The 15,539-nt window shown below is 49.9% G+C and overlaps 1 pseudogene; it reads left to right on the top strand.

Annotated features, from left to right (window-relative positions):
* Positions 1 to 15,539, top strand: part of LOC132317153 (hydrocephalus-inducing protein homolog) — a 74,392-nt pseudogene that overhangs the window by 34,493 nt on the left and 24,360 nt on the right.

The following is a 15,539-nucleotide window of genomic DNA, read 5'->3' on the forward strand; positions in this document are numbered from 1 at the left end:
CAAAATCCTCCCTTTCCTTACTGTGGAAGGAGAACCGGAGGACACCACACATGGACGATGGCTTTTGGGAGCGATGAAGTATTTGATGGTCTTCTCTTCCGCCAGGTCACCCTGTGTTCCAACACCGTGAAGAGATACGAGCTGGCACTGGTGGTGGACGTGGACAGTGTTGGCAAGGAGGTGTTGGCATTGCCTCTCACAGCCAGGTATCACCGCTTCCCTTGCAGCTCATCGTCTCTCCTCGTGCACCCCCCACCAGCACACTGCCTTGAACGCGGTTTTCTGGCTCCATCTCCAAATGAGAAGCGTTGCTTAATGAGCTAGTTCTACCCAGCTAGCTAGGAGAACAGCAGTGCTTTGAAAGCAGCCCACGTTGAGAAGCACCTGTGCTCGACGGACAGGCATGGGGCTGAGCCTTTTTCTAAAGGGAACAGTAATTATATTCATGTTTGGCCTGGCTTTTGGTGCTTGAGGTGTAAGAAATTTCCAAAGGGCTGCCCCTCCTTCTTCCTGCAAGTGGTGGACTTGTGCTGGGTTGCAACCAAAATGCAACATTCATTTGGGACACAGTGATCAGCCTGCTGAAAGCTGGTGTCTGGTTCAGTTAACGAAGGCATGTGCAAATGGGGAAGGGGCTTGTGTCAGGACTGGTGAGGGGAAGTAGAGGCAAGATGTTAGGACGGGGAAAATAGTCCTTGATGTGGAAGGTGAGCTCAGGTTTCTCTGCTTTCCTCTGGTTCTTCTGAGACGTAATGTTCTCCGATTTAAGCCAAAAGCTGTTCTTGCTGCAGCCAGATTCGATGCTGTTGTGCTGCAGTGGGTGTCAGTTGAATTGCAAGAGGCAGAGTCTTCCAGTCAGTGCCTGGGCTGCAATTCCGTAAAAGAAGTGCAAATGGGAGCAGACAGTGTATGGACCCGTGAGGGTCAAGGAGCGAGGTGGCTACAGAAGTGGGGAAGGGGTGGCCAGCCACTGCGTGAGGCAGGTGGTGGCTTGTGCCCTCTGCTGCTGGGGTAAATGGCTGAGTTTTCAGGCAGGGCAAGAGAGGTATGGGAGAGGAGGGAGTAATTTTTACTGAGATTGTGGGGTCTTGTGTTCCCTGAGGCTTGGTGAGCCCTGGTCATGGGTGGGAAGGCTCCCCTGGAGCTCATGCCTTGCTGGGAGCGTCAGGAGGGTGCAAGGTGTCTTTGCAAGCCTCCTGGGGCAAAGGTGCCCATCAGACAGCTCTGGGACAGGGCACAGTGCTCTGCCTGGGCACTTGGCAGCCCCTACAATGCTGAGACTCAGGGTTTGCTCCTCCTTTAAGAGGTTGTTGTATAAAAAGAAATTAAAGGCAATTTATTGCTGTAGGGGTCTTAAACGTCCATTTGACAGTGACACGTGTTATGCGTCATTTCATGCTATTTGGGGAGTAAACAAATTCTACGTTCTCTCAGTATCTCCAATTCCCTTTTCGTCATCTCTTTGCCTAGATGCGTCGTTCCTCGGCTGCGAGTGCTCAACCCGGTCATGACATTTGGACGGTGCTTTCTAAAGTACCCGTATCGGCAGATGCTGACGCTTGAGAACGACAGCAATCTCCCAGGCTGCTACACAGTTCTTCCTCAGGTTTGGCATCGCATCCACCTCCTTTCCTCCAATGTTGTCAAGGGGTATATTAGGAAAAAAGGAGTTTTGGAGAAGACCTTGCTGGTTCATATTCAAACCTAAAGGTTTGCTGAGAACAGGAACCTACCTGAATAGAAACTTTAGAAAGCAGTTAAATAGGAACCTGCGTGAATATAAACTTTAGGAAGCAGTTCATAGTCTAGTCTTTGGGGTGCTTTCCCGTAGGAGAACTTAGAAGGTCATGAAAGGCTGCTGCAAGGAGGCTGCCAGCACAGGAGCGGGTGTTTGTGCCTGCAGCAGCTCTCGGACCCCCTCAAGATGCTAAGCCCATACTAGTCTTGCATCTGTTTTTGTGCCTTTCTCCTTTCTCCTAGGGATTTTTAAAAATGTGTGTGAATTGTCATTGTGGCAGATGTCAAGGAGTTCAGAGTGACCTTTGAGGAAGCTTTAAAGTTGGTTTTGATTCTGTGCCTTATAGGAACACAAGAAGGATGCTCCTGTGTGGTACTCCAGCCCCACGCCATGCGGGATTATCCAGCCTCGCAGCTTGGTGGAGGTCCCGGTTACACTGGAAGCCCAGGTGACGGGAGAGCAGGACACAGTGGCTCGTGTCGCGGTGTTTGGGAGCGAAGGATCCCCGCTGGTGAGTGCTAGGGGAGATGTGTGCCTTTGTGCGACTCATCTTGGTGGGGCATAAAGTGTACAGGGATTCTTCCTGGGAAAACATGAACTTGTAATATATGGCTGGTGTGGACAAGGAAAGAAGGGATCCGTGGCATAAGCAATGGCTCATGCCCAGAGAAGAGGAAGGATGGTATTCTCTTAGGTGGTAATCTAAGTGTCTGACACAGCATTTCATTATGGATATGTGAGATGGGATAACAAGCCCAGTCTAAAATGCAGCACGATCCCTGCCTCTCCTACTCTGCTGTATTATTAGATGAGCAGCAACCGCTGCTTCATTAGGACTTTTGCTCAGGAGCTCACAGGGACCTCCCTGAATCCTGCTAAAGCAAGCACGTAAGAAAACATGCTGAAGTGATGTTTTGTCCAAAGCTGGATTTAAGCTTTTCTGAAGTCAGGCCCATCATGTTTGAGAAATATCCATCAAATCTCTTTGCCAAAACTCCCAGCCAAAGACACGTGAGTCTCCACACCATTTGCATACACAACAGCAGCAGCGACAACAAAATGTAGTCGAGAGAACATTGTATGTAGTGTCCTGGCTTCATCTAGCTGAAATCTGGATGAAATTTAGTTACACTTTAAATGAAAATGATACTAACTTTTGAAGCTTTTGAGAACTTTTGAACTTTTGAGAGGGTAGTGAAACATTGGAATAGGCTGCCCAGGGAGGTGGTAGAGTCACCCTCCCTGGAGGTATTCAAGGAGCGTGTGGATGTGGCATTGTGGGATGTAGCTTGATGGACATGGTGCTGTGTGGTGTTGGGTGGGTTGGTTTTTGGTGTGTTGTGCCTTGTTGTTGTTGTGTGGTGGTTGGCTTGCCTTTTTTTTTTTTTTTTTTTTTTTTTTCCCCAGGTTGGACTTGATGATCTTACAGGTCTTTTCCAACCGTAGTGATTCTGTGATTCTGTAAATATAAGGCATGCTTCCCTTCAAAAGAAGGGTTTCCCCCCACTAGAATTTATGTCTGTTATTCATATAATACCAGGAATACACACAAGCACAAATCAGAGGCAAGTAACTTGCATGATCTGTACTCTGAAGAGCCTGCTTTGCTTCTGACTTGTGCTGGTTGTCACAGGTGTCGCTTTGGGAGTGTTAACGAAGTTAGTCTCCAAGTGGGGCTGTGCAGCAGCAGAAGTCAGGGAGGGTGCTTTGGGGCAAGACTGAGCAGGAAAAGGGGTGGGAGCAGGCACAGGGTACAGGGAAGAGAGCTAACAGTGTGGAGGAGGTGTGAAAAAGCAAGCGTGGGAAACTGGGTTTCTTTACCCCCTGATACCGGGAGCTTGTGGCTTTCAGATGGGATGGCTCCAGATCCCACACGTGCTCCAGGCCTTCTGTTTCAGTCTTACCACACTGGAAATTTCAAACCACCCTAATTATCCCTCAGTCTCGGAGTACCTTTAGAGCTGTCTAATCTTTTTAAACTTTCCCTGTTCTCTTTGATCTTTCCTACCTGCTTCCTGGAGCAGAAGATCCATTTAGTGAGCGTTGGAGAAGGACCAGTTGTCTCCGTGCACCCGAGTAAAATAAATTTTGGCCGTATCCAAGTTTTACAAGATGCTTCCCAAACTCTCCGCCTCTGCAATCAGACTGTCATCCCTGCATCCTTCTGGGCAGAGATGGTAAGTATCTGTGGGGCTCTTTTCCAGCAAAAATGGTCCATAGCAGCCTGTGACTTGACCTTTCTATGCAACATTTCCATATCGCTCCCTGAGGGAGAAAGGGAGATATTCCATCACAACGTGGCAAGAGGAGCCTGGCTCTGGGGGCAGTTTTCTCTGGGGAACCCCTCAGTAAAATAGAAAGTTTGCGTAGATGTTTGAGCAGAAATGAGTCTGGATCACTTTTACAAGTTGTCCCTTTGTTTTGTGGAAGGTATTTAGCTCTGAGAGTCATGCTTTTGGAGCTCTAGGCGATGAAGGGAACCCTGTGGCCCTTTGCTCCTGAAAGGGCATGGGTTTCCCTGTGGTTTCCCTGTTCCCTCTGCATCTGCTTTGCCTCAACCTCCAGCTGACGACAGAGACTAGGGTGTGAGGTCTGTCCTCCAACTGCTGGTGGTGAGGCGAGTTTCACACTTATAGGGGGTCACCCCAGCTGGATTGTTGCCCAAAAATATGCTTGTAAGGGTGGTGTAGTGACGGAGTCTGTAGACTCCGTAGGGTTGCAGAGCATCTCTGGAGACTAGCTGCAGAAGAAGGTTATTTAATTCATGGAGGCTGCCTAGTGTGACAAGCTGCGTAGCAGGAGGAGAGCTTGGCTGCTTCCCTGGCAGGGGGAGCAGGGCTGATGCAGGCGGGAAGGGCTCGGGTGCTGAGGCTGGGTGGGATGTGCTCCCCACTGGAGGGGGGATGGAGGCAGGAAAACAGGGTTTGGAGGGGGTTTGTGCTTCTCTGTGCTAGGTGGGTTGAAGTTCTGGGGCTGGTTAACCCAGGCTGAATTTCCCTCTTGCTGCTTTTGCAGCTTGTTCGCTCCAGTTTCTGTGCCCAGGAGCATAAACATAACCTCAAAGTGGGGGATTCCCAGGGCAGCTTTCTTTGGCTCCACAAGGAAAATCTGCTTTCCATCTCTGCAGAGAGCAAGCCACCTCGGATGGGTGGTACTGGTGTATAAATGATGGGGTTTGCATGCTTGTACCCAAGACTGACCTGCAGAGCTCCGTTTAGGTCCTGCCATCGGGGTGTGATGCCTTCCCTCCCTCCCCTGGGCAGCTTGCAGTGCACCCAGGGAGCTTGCAGGGGTATATCTGCCTCTCCATTGCCTCAGTGCCCTAACTTATGGGACTGGGCAAGAAATCCCATCCTGCTTCCCTGCGATCTCTGCAAATATTGTGCTAATCAATAACTCAAACAGTAATATGAGGTGGTTCAGGGATGACTTCTTTTCCTGCAGCAAAGATGGCCTCTGCTGACTCCCCAGCATGGAGTTACCCCATGGTGAGCATCTCAGCTTCTCAGGATAGCTGCTGCTATCCTGGAGATGTTCAAGGAGGCAGGTGCTGGGAACCTGCTGGATCAGCCGTTTCAGCAAGGGCTCTTCAGACTCTTCAGGACGGTGATGCTGAGCCTGCCTGATGGGAGCAGCACCGTGGCAGGCGATATGTGCTCCAGCTCCTCCCTTGCCCTCAGCAGCTGCCTACTTTGGTGCCTCAGTTGAAGTTTTGCCCTTTGCTGCTGCCTTAGGCTGCCTGGCCGTTTATTGATGGGAAGAAGAGGGGACTGAATAATTTTGGAGATAAAATTTGAGATGCAGTCGGGTGTCAGGGTGACCTGCACATGTAGCTCTGAGAGCAGAACTGGCTCCGGCTGTCCCTTAGCCTAGCTGGTGGGTGACCTGGGCATCCTTCATTCATTTGCGCCCCTGAACCCAAGTCTTGTGTTCTCGAAGATGCCAAAGCTGCTGCTTTGATTTCCTGCTTGGAGACTGCTGCAGGACAGCGAGCTGGGATTTCCCTGTTTCCCGTTTGATGGCTAATCTCAAAACCCTGGCTCTTTGCAGTTAGGCTTCTAGATCACGGTCCCCACTCGAAAGAAAGAGCTCTTGATTGAAATTTTCAGAGCAGTGTTGGATCAGCAACATTACAGCATGCTGACTGGCAGCTCAACAAACTGAATGAGATTAGATTAAGGGGCAGCAACAGGGCAAATAAAAGGCTGGTGTCTTGTTCAAAACAGAAAAGGAAAATGCTGTAATGCAGATGGCCATGGTGGTATCCTTAACCACCACATGCAAATTGCTGTTCCTGTCAAGTCGAGCTTTCTTCTTGCTTTATGGGAGAAAAGAGCATTATCTGAGCAAGCTGAGATGTTTTTTGTGGATAACTTCACTTTGGGATAGAGACTTAAGGAATTACCTGGAGTACTCCTCATCGTGCACAGGCTTCCCCGTACCCCTCTTGTGTCTGTCGGATGAGTTGCGAGGAGCAGCACTGAGCATCTCTGCCACCAGAAGGAAGGAAATAAAAAACCCCTCCAAAGCTGTGCCTTGAGATGGGACTTTTTGGGTTTGTAGTGGAGTGTAGGGACTTCATACCCTAGTCCTTGGTTGGCTTATCCCTGCTTGCCGGGGTAGCTGCAGGTCTGTGACCCTTGGGGCCAGCGTGTCATCCCGTGCTCATCCACTGAATCCTGTGTCTGTCTGACGTACCTTTCTTTGTCAGATTGCTTTCCCAGCTGCCAGGCAGCCCTGTTAGAGCATCCTGTGGATCCCGCAAGGGGAGGATTTGCCTTTTTTGTGGTAAAAAAGACTGGAGGAATAGGTCAACATGAAGGAGCTGCTGCAGCTTAGCTGGGGGCTGATGCGACCTGCTGAAAAAAGTGGCCGTTTCTCCTCCTTGCTGTCGCTGTCATCGTCTTTTCCTGTTTCCCTAAGTATCTGATTTTTGCTGTATTGACAAGTGCAAAAGAGTTGTATTGATTAATGGAAGTGTTTGCTTTCCCTGCAGAAAGGCAGAGAGAAAAAAGCATCTTTCTTTGATCATTTCCTACTTGTTTGTTGTCACTCTGTCTCCTCAGGCATCTTTTATTTGGCTACCAAGAATGACATGTCTCAGCATCACAGAAGGCAGCTGCGTATCACACCTGTGAGATCAGGAAGGAAAAGACAAGGCCTAGGGTGCAATTTTTGTTCATCAGCGGCAGCTTTCTTCTGCCTGCATAACCACCGTGCTGGGTGTGTTATGTGCTACCGCAGGGAGGCAAATGGTGTTTTCCTGGTGCCTTGTAATGAGGGAGGAGAGAGGAAAGCTTTCTTGGGACTTCCCCTTGTAGTGACGGTGCTCTGTTTCCTAATTTTGGGTTCCTGTCTCCTTTGACGGGATCCTTGACCTCCCTAATCCAGAGCCCTGTGCTCCTGATGGAGCTCACTGCCGCGTGGTCTCCAGCAGCGGTCATCCAGCCAGATGTGTTGTCGTCTTCAGGAGAGCACCTGGGGAGCAGATCCCCTTCCACCTTCCCAGGGATGAGCTGCCCTCAGATTCAACTGGAGCTGATGTTGCAGAAGAGACCATGTTTTGTTTATTTAAAAAAAAAAAAAAGAAGCTGCACCTGTTTATCTTCTCACTGGGATTCCCTAGAGAGAATCAAGTGATTTTCAGGCAGCATATAAAGAGTTTTGGTCAAACTCAGTGTAAGCAAGGAGAGAACATGCAGTTCCCATTCCCATATTTGCTTCTCTCCTCATTTAGTGCAGGTTTTGTTTCATTTCCTGATTTCATTGCATATTATCTCAAGCTTTTGATGACATTCCCTTTATTAAAGAAATGGTCATATGGAGAGACAGCAAAACAGGGAGATAAACTTCAAAACAGTGCCGATAAAGGGATGCTGTTTTAGTGATTCTGTTTTTTGTTCTGGCTGATGTGCGATTTTGTTGTTATCTGAGCGAATTGCGCAGGCTGCGGGGAGGGAAGGCTTTGAAGAGCCTGGAACTGAGTTTATTAGTTTTGCCAGTGCCTGGAATAATTTTGATGCCTTTGGCATGGTCCATCCTGGGATGCAGGCATGCAGACCTGACCTGCAGTCAGCCTAAGGAGTTTTCATAGCTGGGGCACCTCCCCACGCTGCCGGGACCCTGAATGCTCAGCAAGTTACTGCTTCCCTGGCCTCCCGCTAGTCTTACCCTCGTTAGCAGAGGTCATTTGGGGGGGTTATTTAAAATGCTTTCCATGACTTTGAAGTGCTGCTTGGTTTTCTGGTGTTCTTCTCCCTTGGGCTGTCTGGTGTCCTGTTAGAGCTCAGTGCCACCAGGCTGACAGATGGAAACTCAAGCTGACTTCACCTGGATCAGGCACTTGGATCATGTCAGGCCTGCAAGCTCATCCTTGCTTTTCATTAAAAAAAGAAGAAAAAAGCCTTTTCTCTTAGAATACTGCGGTGTTTTGGGTGAGTAGTGCCTGTCGTCCCAAACACAGCACTGAACTGTGGGGTGCGTGTGCCACTAACACCGTGATGGACACTTTGAAGCCGTACATCTACATCCCAGTGCATTTCATGCTGGCCAGGGGATGTTGCATGCGTTTCTCTTTGTCTGCTGCAAGCTTGCTCCCTGCAACTGTGCTTTTAAATGGACCGGGGGTCCAGCCCCCTCATTGCCCCATCTGTAGCGCAAGGTGCATGAGAAACCAGAGGAGGAGAATGCTTGGGAAGCCCGGGCCATGCCCACAGGGCATGTCTTGCCCTTTCTTTCTGCTTAGTTCTTTACTGCCCTGCTGTAAACACTTACAGCTGAATGTTTCAAAGCCAAGGACAGTGGGACACCTCGCTGCAGCTGGTGATCAGTGGGGACCGAGTGCTTCAGTCCTTCAGGGGCTGTTGAGAAGCACTGCCTAACTCTTGGGAGAGACGACCGGTTTTGCAGAGTTATTCTTCAGGCTCTCAGCAGTATCCCCCAGGCACGTGGCTGCCACGGTGGGATTTGAGCAGTCCTGGCTTCCTCTGGCCTTGAGCCTTCATGCAAACCCGGCCACCATTGTTGGGAAGCCAGGAGAGATAAAGCAGCTTCCCTTGGTGCGCACTCCAAAAGAGAGACCAAAAGAGGAGGGGGAATAACCTTCTCCTGAGGATGAGCATCTCTTGGGTTGGGCAAAACGGGGTTAATGAAGTGAGTCTGTTAAAGGAGGGTAAACTACAGGTTGTATAAGCTCCTGCATAGTTGCTGTTTGCAGACACCGTAGCTTAGATTTAGGGAAATGAAGCCTTTCTGGTTTTTACCCTCGTATCTTTAGTCCTTCCTTTTCCTGCACCCTACAAGAGACCAGGGTCCATGGTTTCCATGCTAAGTTAGTGTTTGGCTTGTCTTGCAGGCTGGCAAACGCTCGCGCTGGAGGATTGAACCCAGTAAAGGAGTGATCCCCCCCGAGACCGAGGTGTCTGTGACCATCATCGCAAACTTGGATGACACGGAGAAATTCAGGGACGAGGTGAACCTGTTCATAGAGAACAGCCGTTCCTATGTCATCCCCGTCCGGGCTGTCGGCATTGGCACCACCATTGTCACTGACAAACCCTTTGGTCCGGAGCTCAACTTGGGACGCCACTTCAGGTAGGATACCTCTCAGCTCCCGCTTCTGCCGTGGGCTCAGCCAGGAGGAGTTTTGCTGTAGTCCTTCAGGCTAGTTCTCCTTCCGTGCTCAAGGTCCTGGCTCCGTTTCACTGAAGCCACAAGAATTCCTTTAGAAGCATTTTATGGCCATTTGAAAGATGTTAGATGCCATCAAAAGCCACCAAAATGGACACCAGTTGCTAAATTGTCACTGAATTGCCCTTACTTATAATACCTTTATTTCCTCACTTTATCAAATAAAGATACGGAGGAAGAACAGTAGGTCCCCGAAGCCTCCTGCTGGAAAACACTACATCACGTGTATAAACATATTTCCCTTTGGAATAACATGGCTTGCTTTTTCACTCACTGTGGAGTATCATCTTGCAGCAGCGGAAAACTGTGGAGGTAGCTTGTTAGCAACTCCTCGAGTAAAGTAATGGTGCTGCTTTATTTCCCCTCTGCCTGGGAGTCCTGGAGGAGCAGCAGAATTTGTCTTTGCCCTGTATCATGCCTTAGTTCACTCGTCATCCCCGGCTCCCCTGCCAGGCTGCTCTTTATGAGACGTAGTTGCTCTTTCCTCGTCACTCCTGCCTGCTTTCCTCCCTGTCTCCTAGGTCAAGACCGCAGCAGCAGCCCAGGGCACGGGCAAGTGAGGGTGGCTGCAGGCCCAGCTCTGAAAGGGAGAGGAGGAGAGGTTGGGTGGGATAAATTGAGAGTATTTATTGAAAGAGCTTGGCTCGGAGGAGGGGATTTGTTGATGCTTCCGTGTGTGTCTGAAACCAGGCACGTCCTTCTAAACAGGGGAGGGAAATAAGCCTTTGCAAAGTGCTGCTTGCCTTGTGTTGGAGACCTTTTGGGGCGAGAGGCATCATCATCTCGAGGTGCCTGTTCCTTTCCCTGGCTGCAAAGAGGGTCCACAGTGCTCTGATACCTACATTTTTGGTTAGAAAGAGCAGGTTAATCCTACCTTAAGCATTTAGGATAGATTTTCAGCAACTTAAATATGCATCCACAAGCCATCCACATCAGCAGGGACGTTGCAGGGAGGTTGGTGCTTGTCCAGCGTGTCCTGTGCTCTGTGCAGCCGCAGATTGGCTACACAACACAGGGGACAATGTTGGGGTGGCTCATGTCATTGTGCTCTGCCCCCCTTCACCCGCAGGCTCTGTTTGGAGTTGTTGCCGTTGGTGTCGGCTGCAGAACTGCCACCGAGTGAGCTGTGGTGGGACCCCGGTAACATCTCCGATGAGTTGGGCTTTCCCAGAGCCACAAATTCTGCATCTCCCCAGAGCTGCTCCGAGCTTTCATCCGTTGCTCTCCACAACACACACCATTTCATATTAAACTTGTAAACCTCGTTATTTTTTTTAACAGTCTGTTTCACAGACTTGTTTGTTCTATAGTACATGCTTGTGTGTTTGTATTTAGCTGCTTATGGCAGACATGCATTTTGTAAGCCACATGTTCTGTACCTTTCAAAAAGACAATAACTGTTCCAGGAACTCTTCATTTCCTGGTCATGCTCAGCTTTATAGAGGGTAAAATAATGACTCCAGACTAGCCTGCGGTTAGTGTTTCTTTACCTGAAGGAATCAATTTCCATTGAATATTCATTTGGCTTTATATCTAGCTCTAGTTCTTCATCTCTGGTTGTCGCTCCGTTCCCTCAGCAGCTAGAGCTGGTCTTGCTGCTGTGTTCGTATTGGGAAAACCTCTGTTGATCCTGTGTTCTCAGAGTGCATTTGTCTCCCTAAAACACAAACCCAGCTGCACTGTTGAGGCAAAGGGCGATATGTTGGGGGCGATGAGGGTTGGCTGCTCCCTAAGGGATGGGGGGATGAGGGGGATCCCACCAGTGAGGCAGGTGGTGCCCGGATCACCAGATGAGTCTATATACCCTGCAGCCTCCCCAGTAGCATCTTTGGAGGAAGCCACCTGAGGCAGCAGCTCCCAAGGGGAAGGTGAAATGGCAGCGAAGCTGTTCCTCCCTCCACTTGCAGCCAGGCCAGGCCAGCTCAGTGTCTGATGCAGCGAGACCTGCAGGAAGCCCCTTGGAAAAATACTCTGATTATTAAGCCCCAAAGGCTGTTGATGCTCTGTCTGCAGCAACTGAGATGATGTTTGTGTTGGGTCTGGCTGAGATGGAGTTCATTTTCCCCATAGCAGCCCTCATAGTGCTGTGCTTTGTATTGGTAGCTAGAAGGGTGCTGATAAGGCACCGGTGTTTTGGGTACTGCTGAGCAGTGCTCGCACAGCACCAGGGCTGTCTCTCCAACATTCCCCCCTCCCCGCTAGGCTGGGGGTGGGCAAGATCTTGGGAGGGGTCATAGCCAGGACAGCTGACCCAAACTGCCCAAAGGGATGTTCCATCCCATACGACGCCTGCTCAGCAATAAAAGCTAAGAGAAGAAGGAGGAAGGGGGGGCATTTGTTATTACAACATTTGTCTTGTGGAGCAACCGCTAAGCGTACTGAAGCTCTTCTTCCCGGGAAGTGGCTAGACATCACCTGCTGATGGGAAGTAGAGAATAAATCTTTTCTTTTCCTTTGCTTCTGTGCGCGGCCTTTGCTTTTGCCGTATTAAACTGCCTTTCTCGTGACCCACGAGTTTTTTTCCATCTTATTTTCTCCCCGCCCTGTCCTGCTGAGGAGGGGAGTGATTGAGTGGCTTGGTGGGCACCCGGCATCCAGCCGAGGTCAACCCACCACAATGTTCTTCACGAAGCTTTTCCTTGCTGTGCACAACCAGAGCAGCTGCTGGATGGTGATAAACTTCGGGGCAACCAAGGTCTGGCTCTTGCTGTAGCTTTGAGCTAGGTCAGCCTTTTTGGAGGTGCCTTTATTGCTGAGTGTGCAGTTGGATAATGCCTTCAGGGTGCTGAAGCTGGGTGATCGCTGGGAAATGGCAGCTCCCGTGACATTTTCCATCTCTGCTTCTCTTCTAGCCTGGACCCCTGCTGCTACCACTTCAAGATGACGAATAAAGGGCGACGCACCCAGTACCTGTATTGGACAACAGAAGGTTTCAGCCCATTTCACCGGCATCATCGTCTCCCTGCCATTGGTACCACCAAGGGCAAAGATTCCGCCCAGAACCCCAAACCTGCCTGCCCCGTGTTTAAGCTTCAGCCTCTGAGGATGGAGCTGATGCCGGGCAAGACTGTGGAGATGACCCTGGAAGGCTTCTCCAGCACTCCACAGGTGAGGTCCCCCATGAGGGCTGAGCCTTTCCCATCGGATCACGTCCACTGGGAGTTCTTTTGCAGCCCCTTGACATTTGCCTGCGAAAATGAGCAAGAACTTTCCAGAAACTGTTTTAATGCCACAAGTTACCACGGCAGCACCAGTTGCTTTTCTTGCTGGCCACCATCAGTTGCTAAGGCTTTTTTTTGTGTTTCTAGAGCTACCATAAACCCAACTTGCTGACACCAAAATGTGGGCTGAAGGAAGTATTGCTACTTCAGGGGCCAAGGGCAGCTTATAAGGTGTCATGTGCTGAGGCAGAAAGGAAGGGCAGGGCAAATAAGTTCTACTTACACTAGGGGCACAGGCAGAAAGTAGATTAAAAAATGCAAGGTCATCTATCTGGGGGAAGCAGTGAGCAAAACAAACCACCTGTGAAGGGCGGGAGTGTCTGGGAGCAGCATCATTTTTCCTCTGTAGACAAACGTAAGCAGAGGGCTTGTCTAGCACTGAGTCCTGGAGGAGAAAAAACGAACAGGGTGTGTCAGCTCTAATGATCATTCCCCATGTGGGAGTCTCTTCCCAGGGATCATTATAATTGACAGCTTGACTTTTGTCAATATTTCCATACCAGCTCGCCCCAGTCTCTCAGCCAGCCCCGGTGTCCCAAGGGCAGCCAGGTCTTGCAGCACCCTTGGATGGCAGCTGAGAGGGGAGGGATTTCAGCAGGGTCACTGGGTGTTCTCCCTGGACCCTTCTTTCCAGGGGAAATCCAACTCTGCAGAGAAACTGCCAGCTAACCCTGGTGTGCATTCCCTGGCTCCAGGACCACTGGGCACAGATGTTTAAGCAACTATGGACTAAATCTGCATTAAGCTCCTGCTGATACCAGTGCTTTGAAAGGTTTTTTAAAGGGTTGCCTGAGTGGCAGCTTGAGGAAGACTTGATTACTCACTCAGTTGACTGTGATGGGATTGTCCCTGTGCAGTTCTGAGCCCAAAGGTTTTGCTGAAGAGGGAAAAAGGTACTAGAAAGGAAGGAAAATGATCAGGGTATTGGTGAGGGTGTCTTGCCCGGAAAGGCCAAAGGGGATCTGTGAGGTCAGCTGTGGCTGCCTGGTTCGTGCAGTCAAAGCCCAGACCCTGGGAGTGGGTTTTCCACCTTACTTGGGGTCTTGGGAACTTAATTCTCTTCAGGTTGGCCAGAAGCCCAACTGCCTGCACTGCACGTGCAGCACAGATGATTTTGGAGGCTGTAGACTCCGAGGAGTTGTTGGGTTGTGGTGTTGTACCAGAGGGAAGAATGAGAAATGACGGGAGGAATTTGGGAAAGTGAAACCATGAGAAATCAGGAAAAAGTCTTGAACATAAGAGCATCCAGCTTCAGCAGAGGGTTTTTGTGTGGAGTGCAAGACATCTCTTTCCTAGGGAGATTTCTTTTCAAAGCAGCTCTAGGAGGGCACAGTACATCCTAGGAATGAGTGATCCCCTCTTTACCTGAAGGCAGGCTGGCTATTTGGGTTTTTGCCATGTATCCTTTCTACTAAGCTTCCAAGGGAGGGTTTGCTGGCGTTGGCCCTTCTACCACTTGTTTCCCTTAGTATAGTTATATATTTTTTTAATCAGTTCCTACAGCTTTCTGTAAGCATTATGCTTAGCGATGGGGCACATCAAAACAAGCATCATTTGGGGCAGGGATTATTACGATTGTAGACAGCACGTGACTCAAGTGCTTTTGTGGATGTTGGGGTGTAGCGGTATGGATGTTTGAGTGCAGCATAAATAGGGTGTAGCATAGAAAGAGAGAGGGCTGTTGAGGAGACGAGTGACTGTCACTTTAGGGCAGTAATACCTGTTGATGGTTGATGGCCAAGATCCCATGGCACAGTTTTTATCCAGGCTATCAAAATCCTTTATGTCCACAGTCGGGTGGCTAGCAAATGCGGGGTGTTTTCTGGACACCCTGCTAGCACCCGCCGGGTGACGTGTGACTCTTGCATGCAGGTAGTGAAGGAGCGGCTGCTGTGTCACGCCATGGTGGGGAGCAAGGCAGGGAAGGCACAGATCATGCAAGTGGACGTCACCTGTGAGTTTGTTGCTCCCATTCTGCAAATATCCTCCAGAGAAATCACTTTCCGGGTGGAGAAGGTAAGTCTGCAGATTGCATGCTGGCATTGAATAGCTTGGCTGATGACTGAGAGCCCGTGGGGTGTGTGTGCTTGTGTTCAAAGGGGGAAGTTAAATATCTTCTCCGAGTCCTCAGGGCTTTGACTATTGATTTGAGCAGGACCAAGTTTTTGCCATTAACACCAAGATCATTATTTCGCTCCTCTGGGCTTGGGGACAGTCTCACCAGCCGTATTCGGCCTTTCTTGATGTGGATACAGAATTGAGCTGCTGAGCCAAGGGCACAGGGTGAGATGTGTGGGACCCACGAGAACAGCGTGGGCTTTGCGCAGCCCCCTCGTGTGCTGGGGCTGCAGGTGGGAGAGCAGAGAGCTGCAGCTGAGCGATGCTAAACCTGCTCCTCACCCCTCCTGACGTGCTTTGTAAAGTAAGTGAGGATGTTTCTAGGGATGGACTGGTTTTTAACTTCACCGAAGTAAAACTGAGATTACAGCTGCTCTGCTGAGGGGGATCGTGGCCACTTCTAGAGAGACACCAGTTTCTGTACTCAGTATAAAGGGAGGTTTTTGAGGATCCTCCTTCAAGGCACAGTGAAGTCTGAACACTGATCCTGTAGGGGAGCTGAGAAAAACTGAGAGAGCTGTCAGCTCCTCAGGCTGATGAGGGAAAACTGTCATCTCTTGTCTCTCTTTGCCTTCTCTGCTCTTGGTATGCTCTTTGCATTTCCCCAAGCCTCACTTTCTTCAAAGGACCCGCAGATGTCCTTCAGCTGCAGTGATGGTAATATCAACACAAAGCAGGAGCCCTCTAGTCTCTGGATCCTGACTCCTGCATCATCTTTCTCTCTCCCGTGAGGTGTCTGAAAAAGAGAAGATACTTCATTATTTAGTTTCTGT

The sequence above is a fragment of the Gavia stellata genome, chromosome 5 (assembly GCF_030936135.1).
Source record: "Gavia stellata isolate bGavSte3 chromosome 5, bGavSte3.hap2, whole genome shotgun sequence".
Lineage (NCBI taxonomy): Eukaryota > Metazoa > Chordata > Aves > Gaviiformes > Gaviidae > Gavia > Gavia stellata.